The sequence below is a fragment of the Orbicella faveolata genome, unplaced genomic scaffold (assembly GCF_042242905.1).
Source record: "Orbicella faveolata isolate gen_17 unplaced genomic scaffold, um_ofav_v1 contig_35, whole genome shotgun sequence".
Taxonomy (NCBI): Eukaryota; Metazoa; Cnidaria; class Anthozoa; order Scleractinia; family Merulinidae; genus Orbicella; species Orbicella faveolata.
The window spans coordinates 23,144,905-23,152,484 of NW_028301564.1; the positions used below are offsets into that span (position 1 = coordinate 23,144,905).

Consider the following 7,580-nt stretch of genomic DNA (forward strand, 5'->3'; position numbering starts at 1 on the left):
GGCTACAATTATAGCTGCGCACTAGAGCTTATCTTTCAACGGAGGAGTCATATATTTCAATGAAATGCGTCCTAATATAGATAGAGAGCTATTTTTACATCCGCCAAAACTGATAAGGAAGTACAGTGGAACCCCGTTAATGCGACCACCTTCGGGCCATGAAGAATTGGGTGCGTTAACGAGGTGGTCGTATTAAAGGAGTTCTTTAAATAAGAAAATGATTGACTGAGCTTTTTTTTGGGCCTGAATAAAGTGGCCGTATTAACGGGGTGGTCGTATTAACGAGGTGGTCGTATTAACGGAGTGGTCGTAAGGCGGGTTCCACTGTATTACTTACATTCGAGAAAAATGACTCGAAATCAATGTTATTTCCTCTCCAAATAAGCCAATATGATTTTCCAATTGAGATTTCACTGATAAATCAGACAATGATAAACCTATCCCAAACCAGTTTGGTCTGACATTGAAACGTCACGCATTCTTCAACAAACTGTTTCAAATCCGTCTGTCTAATTGGGGCTACGCTGAAACCTTGCGTTCCGTCTTCATTTACGCGTTTGCAAGCGGATATTTAGTACTCATTAACGTTTGTGCCTTTTGTTCCTTTCGTTCACGCGCAAACGACATTATGCTTGCGAATTTTTGTCTCAGTTTCTTTAGGACTCTACAAAATGAGTAAGCTGGTAAAGCAGAGAGCTATCACGATTTATACCATGCCATAGAAATTACAGCCAATCAGAAAACAGGAAAGTCGTTGTATATTCGACGGTACTACATCCAACCTTCCAATCATGCGCCGCGCGTAACGTATGTCGCATTGATTGTGCTTTTCTATGAGGATCCCCAATAGGTTTAGCGGGCTGCGGGATTTGGCTTTTTTTCGCCGTGATATTTGGGATTTGAGCTGAAAACAGGGGCGGGAAGCGGGATTTGCAATTACGAGCGGGAGTGGGATTTCGTGTTTTTATAGGGTTGGGATGCGGGATTCGCAAGGGGAACAGAGCGGGATACGGGATTTGAATTCTTACATGACCACATAAACTGTTGTTGACCAGCGCAAAAACCACAAGCTGGCAGAAACGAATCTTTTGTGCGTATAGCTGTGTCAGGTTTAAAGTAATGAATAGCAACGGCTCTGTACCCTGTCATGTTCTGTCAAACGTATCCATTATTGCTTGACTACGTTAGTATCTGTTCATGCGACTCTATTAGGTCTTTGAGTCCTATTGCAATCATTTGTGTTGACCTCTGACGTCAATGACATCTGTCCATTTCCGACATTTTCGACGCTTGCGTCTGCGATCTTGGCCTCCCGATCCTTTCTAGTTTTTCTAGTATTTCGGATGGTGATGACAGTGATTTACTAAACGAAGTATATGACCAGGAGCCATAATCGGGGACGGAGACCGTAAGTCTTGGGATCCACGCGCACCAGGGGCGGGGGAGAACACTCTGCGACGCCTGGCACTTTTTGTGTGTTTGGATCATCCAACAAAAAGTGACGTCACATCCGGTAAAAAAGCGGGTTGAGCGGCGAAATAAAATTTGACTGCGACATAATCGTTCTCCCTGTAAGTAAAACAGCAATATTTCGCGATCGGCGGGATATTTCTAACGTTTTATTTGGCCATGATAAACAAAATTTTGTCTTCTTCCTCGCCATATCGTTTGTTTGTGGAACAGAACAATTATTTGTTCAAAAAGACGCTGTTTTGAAGGCGTGTGTTTTTACGAAATGTCTTCGTTTCTTCGTAACTGAATTCCACAGGAGTCATCGTTTACGTGGAAATAATAAATTCTAGGTAAGTTGCACTCAATTCAAATATCCTATTCTCTTAGGTAGGTATTACACTGAGAGAAAAGCGCCATGTCAGTTTTGTAGCCGTGGGAGAACCTATTTAACAGAAGCCCATTTTTTGAAATTTACCATTAACAAACACAGCTGTTAATCGTATCACACTGTAAAGATTCACACACATAACGGGGCGGAACTTTCTTGCCAATCGACACTAACTCAAATTCTTGTTCTTGCTTGTGACTCAAACTGGCATTATAAATTCTGTTACGATTTGTTAAGAACCTTAAACGAGATATCTTAATGTTTCCCTTGGTAATCCCTTAATAATGGCAAACGCTTCCTTTAACATGTACTTTAGGAGGCCGTGAACCCCTTAAATATAAACAAGAGGATATTTTTATGGGCGATTCAGTAATCGGGGCATGTCGTGTTTTTTTTTCAGTTATAGTGTGATTTATTTTTCTGTTTCAACAGTGTTAAATGTCAGTGACACTATAAAGTTTCAATACACCCCCCCCCCCCCGCCCGATCCTGTGAGGTCAAGCATGCACCTTTAATTGCTTCGATTCCTTTCAATTGCCTTGTTTACAGACCAAGTTCCCTATCTTTTAATCCCTAACTATCAAATGTCTTTGCAACTTATTTTGAAAGGTTACTTAGACATTTTGCCCTATTTTCAGTTTGCTTTCTCTATATAAGCTTACATCAAGACATTTCAGTTCCAGAGAATGAGAGAACCCTAGCAATTCTGACAATTCTCTCTCATAGAGTTCAATTATTTTAATTCATCACGCTTTCAATGTGCGATCTTAACAAACTGTTTGCAAACAGTAATGAAATATCATGCCCCAACACCCAGCCATAAAAGGAAGTCTGGGAACAGGTAATAGCAACAATGACACTACCAGGCTGGTGAATGTTACAAGCTATTATGAACTCATGTCTAACAATGATGAGTGACCATGAAACATGGTGCGGTGAAACTGAACAACCAGACTGCAACTGACATTGCTAGTGTTAGTGTTGTGAAAGTGATTGCTAGCTAGTAGTGTCTGTGAACTTGGACCAGACCAGAAAAGAAAAGGTTCCATACTAGAAGTTGACTGAGAGTAACAAGTTTGTTCTCAAAAACTGAAGAAGCTGCCTTATCAGACAGTCTTAAAGCCAGCTTCATCGCAACTTGTCAAGAGTTCCTGGATTGTGTATGTGGGAGGACTCCTTGTAAGGATATATATCGGGAAGCTCTGCTCAAAAGTTTTCAGGCTTCAGATATAACTATTAAAGGGTAAGGGATTTCTGACAAGTTGAATTCAGGTGTATAATGAAAGGGTACCGAAATCTTTCTTTTAGGGATTTCCTTCTTCTAGCTCTAAAATGTTGTTGATAATCTCTCATTTACTCTCATGAGCCAGAATGAGGGGATTCTGATATATTGTTCAAAAAGATATTTTAAAACTACTTTCTAAGGGTTTAGAAAAGGGATACAGTATTAAGGGGTTGGACCTTGAGGTGCAGCTTCCCCATTTAAAACTATGTAAAATACCTCCCCCCCCCCCCCCCCTCCCGCCTCTCCTTGTGTAAAAAGGATGTTCAAATTGTTTTCTGGAAAAAAGCAAAAAACAAAACAGTGCCAATTTAAGGGATTGTGTGATTATCAATGTAAGTTCCCATTTGTATTTTGAATTAAAATGGGCCTAACGTTATCCACAACAGTATAAAATAACCATACTTTGCAGCTTCAGAGAGAGACTCAAACTGATAATGAAAACAACTTTTATTTTTGCCCCTTCCTTTGTACCTTGTGATATTTTTAGGGAAATTCTCAAAACGTCTCTGCCCAAAGAAAATAAAGAATATAAATGAAAATCACTTTTTTTTATCTTGAAAATGATCTCTGAGACAAAAACGTCCTTTTTATGGCTAGTTATTATCTTACAATGTGTTGAGAAGAAACTGCTTATAGGAGAATATAAATGTTCAACAAAAAAAATGAACAGAAAAAACAACAACAAACTTTTGCAGAGGAGCTCCTATATTCTTCAACTTACATGTAGGGTAATAGAATCTGTTTTTACACTTTCACACCAAAGAAAACACCACAGAAATGAGAATTATTGTTATTGTGTCCGAGCTGCATATTTTTTGAATGGAAACATTTACCATAAAATTTCTACATTATATTCTTGCCAGTACATGTACGACAACATACCAAATATATTTTGGAGAGAGGAGTACTTATAAAATTAATACAAACTGGTGTAGTTTAATTTTCCATTTAATTTTTGTAAACCTCTTACAGAATGCAACTTTTGGTTAGGTTGCACTTCACTGTCAAGGAAGAAATCACACCAAGGTGGCTTTGCATTTTTATTATGATTTCCATTGTCAGTAAAAAAAAAATCACACTTGCAATTGGACAGGTCTCTTGATCATGAGGGTATTTGCTCATTTACCACCTATAAAAAAACAAGATATAATGTATCATTTTTACCTGTGCTGCAAATTTTTCAATTGAAATCAGTTTGTTTCCACTTTTAGAGTGGTTTTTAAAAAGGATCACAAGCACACCACCCACCCCTCCGTCCCTATTCCTACCCTACAACAGTACAGCCAGGATCCCATATCAACCCCCCAACATAAGTGATAACTTACCATAATACTCCTATACTACAATACAATCTTTGTACAGACAGACCTAGATTCAAACATCAGATCTCTGACTTTTTGGTCCACTTCATCTCCATTAGGTCATGAAAGCAACCATTGCAAATGTCCTTATATTTGTTGGTCTAATTTATTGTTGCTCTCAGATTCCCCTTTCCCCTTTGATGAAATTAAATTGGTTTAAAAAAAAATAAACTGGTTTAAACAAATTAAAGCAGAGGTAGAAATTGAGCCATAAAGTTACTATAATTTTAGTATGAGGATATTGAAAAATAACTATACTATTAATATCCATATGTTCTATTGTAAAGACAGTGTAACTACTCAAATTGACCTTCATTGTCAGAGACAAAAACCTAAAAACATCTAAACACAGGTCAGTGAGGATATTGCCAGTTTTGCTTTTGCCAACAACCATTCTGCCTCAAAAATATAGAAGATAATGTCAATAATAACAGAGCCAATGTCTGTCAATTCAATAACCACACCAAATTCCCCTCCAAATTCCTTTCGACACCTTACAGTAAAATTTTGCCAACAGCATAAATTCAACTCAATGCTTTAAAGTGCTTCTATCCTTAAATGTTTACCCCTTGAGTCAGAATTTTCAGGTGTATCACATAGAATTCCACAAAAGATTAAAAATGCTGTTTACCTTTTGCAAATATCTGCATCAGTTCCAAAGATATGTAGGTTTAAAAAATAGAAATATGCAAATGAGGTGACTGATGTTAACCCAATATTACATCAGGTTAACAGGCTGAAAGTTAGAACTACAGGAAACACACCTATGGCTATAAAAATTATATACAGCCTGTATTTTCCCATGGCAACTTGCTCTTTTCCAGTCCCCTCTAACCTGATTTCACTAATTCAGTGATTTTCAGCTTGAAAAATGTTAAATGAGGCTATGACTTTGACCTTGCATGTTAATATGCTTCCTAGATCGTGCTGATGAGGCACCATTGGCAAATATCAAAATGGAAAGCCAAAGGTGGCCAGAAAAGCCTACAATCATCAGGGAAGGTTGAAACCCAGTATGTTGCCATGGTAACAAAACTGTTATGCTCATATTATGGAGGACATCTGCAAATTTCATCACAATAGCACTTTAAAGCACTGTCCCTAGGAGCCCATGGTCCCTTGTATCTGGACAATAGTTCAAAACTTGCCTGGGATGGATGATCTAAACGGTAGGTGGGAGACTCCCAGAATATTGAGGAGAGTTGCTAGAATGATTGTATAATTATCTCTTTGCAGGAACTCATTAGACACTAACACTACTAACATGACTGAGTTTGGACAATATATATTTTGTTTTTTGGATACATGTATACTGTTACTGGTCATACAAGATGCACCTTGCTACTGAGTTAAGTCTTAATGTGTGTATTTTACAGGAGGTCACTCCAAAAAACATAAATTTTATGTCAACACTAATGAAAACCTTGCACTAAGGTTAGCCACTCACAGAAGTTTCAGCGTCTAAAGTGCAGGTTTTCCTTATGAAGTTCACCTCCAAAGAAGCACCCAGGCCAAGTTTTCATGACATCATTCTGTCTGACAGATTTTGTCCTGATGGCTTGTGACAAGCCTTTTGACTACCACTCCGGGTTATGGCTGCTCTTGAGACATATTATTTTGAGCTAAGCATGCTCTAAACTCCAAAATAATAGCATTGAAGATAGTGAAGAGGATAATCACTTGAAAAAAAAAAAGATTTTGCTGACCTTGTGACAGATGCCAAGTCAATTGCAGGTTCTTCTCCTTCTTACCAATTTTGAGTTGGACGGAATGAAGTCACATAAACACAGCCTCAGGCTGCCAAGACAGTTGCAAAATGGTGGCCTCCGAAGTCGCTTCTTAATTTCGAGATGAATTTCTTAAGGATAGCAGGCACTTCAGAGGCTGAACCTTTGGTGAGTGGAAATGCTGAATATTCACTTGCTATAAGTGAAGACAAAAAAAGTAAGCTTTTTGGAGTGACCTTCTCCTTTAAACTGAAAACATGTGAGCTAAATGCAACAAAATGTATATTAAACTTGGGCAGTATGATTTATTACAAGGTTTAAATCAGCCATAAAAAAATTGTTAGCTACTGATATTACTTTGTGAAGGCTTCTGGAAGGGTTATACTTTTATAAAGCACCTGGCAGCAAGTACTATTTTGGTTTACTAAAGAAAGACTCTTGTTACTGCTTAAGGAAACTGTGTTTGGTACAGTAGGTGTCAAAATATTATGGCTTTGATGACATGATAATAGAGATATCAGCCTTGGTAATTTCAGGGCTAGTGGATAACCAATCTCCAAATAATAGAGTTATGGGACTTCACTATCAAAGTGATGCCTGATGCTTACTATAAATTGTGTATATTACTCCTAAAATGTACGATCCAGAATTTTGTTTTGTGGGTAATAGCTCAAATTCATTTTCACCTCTGTGAGGTACAAACATTCTTAAAACAACCAACACTGACAATTTTAAATTACAGTGGAACTCTATTAATCCGGTTGCTGGGCCACAAAAATCTGACCACATTAACAGTGTGGTTAAAGGGGTTCTTTAAATAAGAAAATGACCGACTGACTGAGCCTTTGTTCAAGCCAGAATCAAGAGGCTGTAATAACAAGGTGGCTATGTGAATGGGGTGGCCATAAGGTGGGGTTCCACTGTAGTGATGAACAGATAAGATGATCCTCTCAAACACCTACCCATAAAGATTTTGGAAAGTATAGTTTGTATAATAAGTTAGACAACACACAACTTGGGCCCAGAGCTGACTAGAGATATTCCATTTCATATCCACACCCCCTTCCCCCAGCCACACTCTCTAAATAAGTCAATATTTACCACCTAACAGAAAAGATAAAAGTGCAGAAATAACTCTTTCATAGCCCCGTCTAAAGCTCATGTCAACAGAGGAAGAGGGAGTGTGAAAATTAAATAGAATGGCCGTACTAGGGCCCATTTATATGGTCTTGGGTACCCAAGACAACCCTTCTCCTGAGTTACCCTGGCCAAGCTAACTTTTCATTTATTTCTTTGAAAATTCAACCAACTGTTTACATTTAGGATCATGAACCTGTCTTGCCAGCGAGACAACAGGGGTGGGTGAG

The 7,580-nt window shown here is 38.2% G+C and overlaps 1 long non-coding RNA gene across 1 annotated transcript; it reads right to left on the reverse strand.

Moving 5' to 3' along the window:
- Positions 1-3,554: 3,554 nt before the first annotated feature.
- On the reverse strand, positions 3,555-7,580 carry LOC149103941 (uncharacterized). The gene is made up of 2 exons (XR_016201904.1): positions 6,193-7,580; positions 3,555-4,254 (listed from the first exon to the last, which is right to left on the reverse strand). It is a non-coding gene; the product is annotated as an uncharacterized LOC149103941 (long non-coding RNA).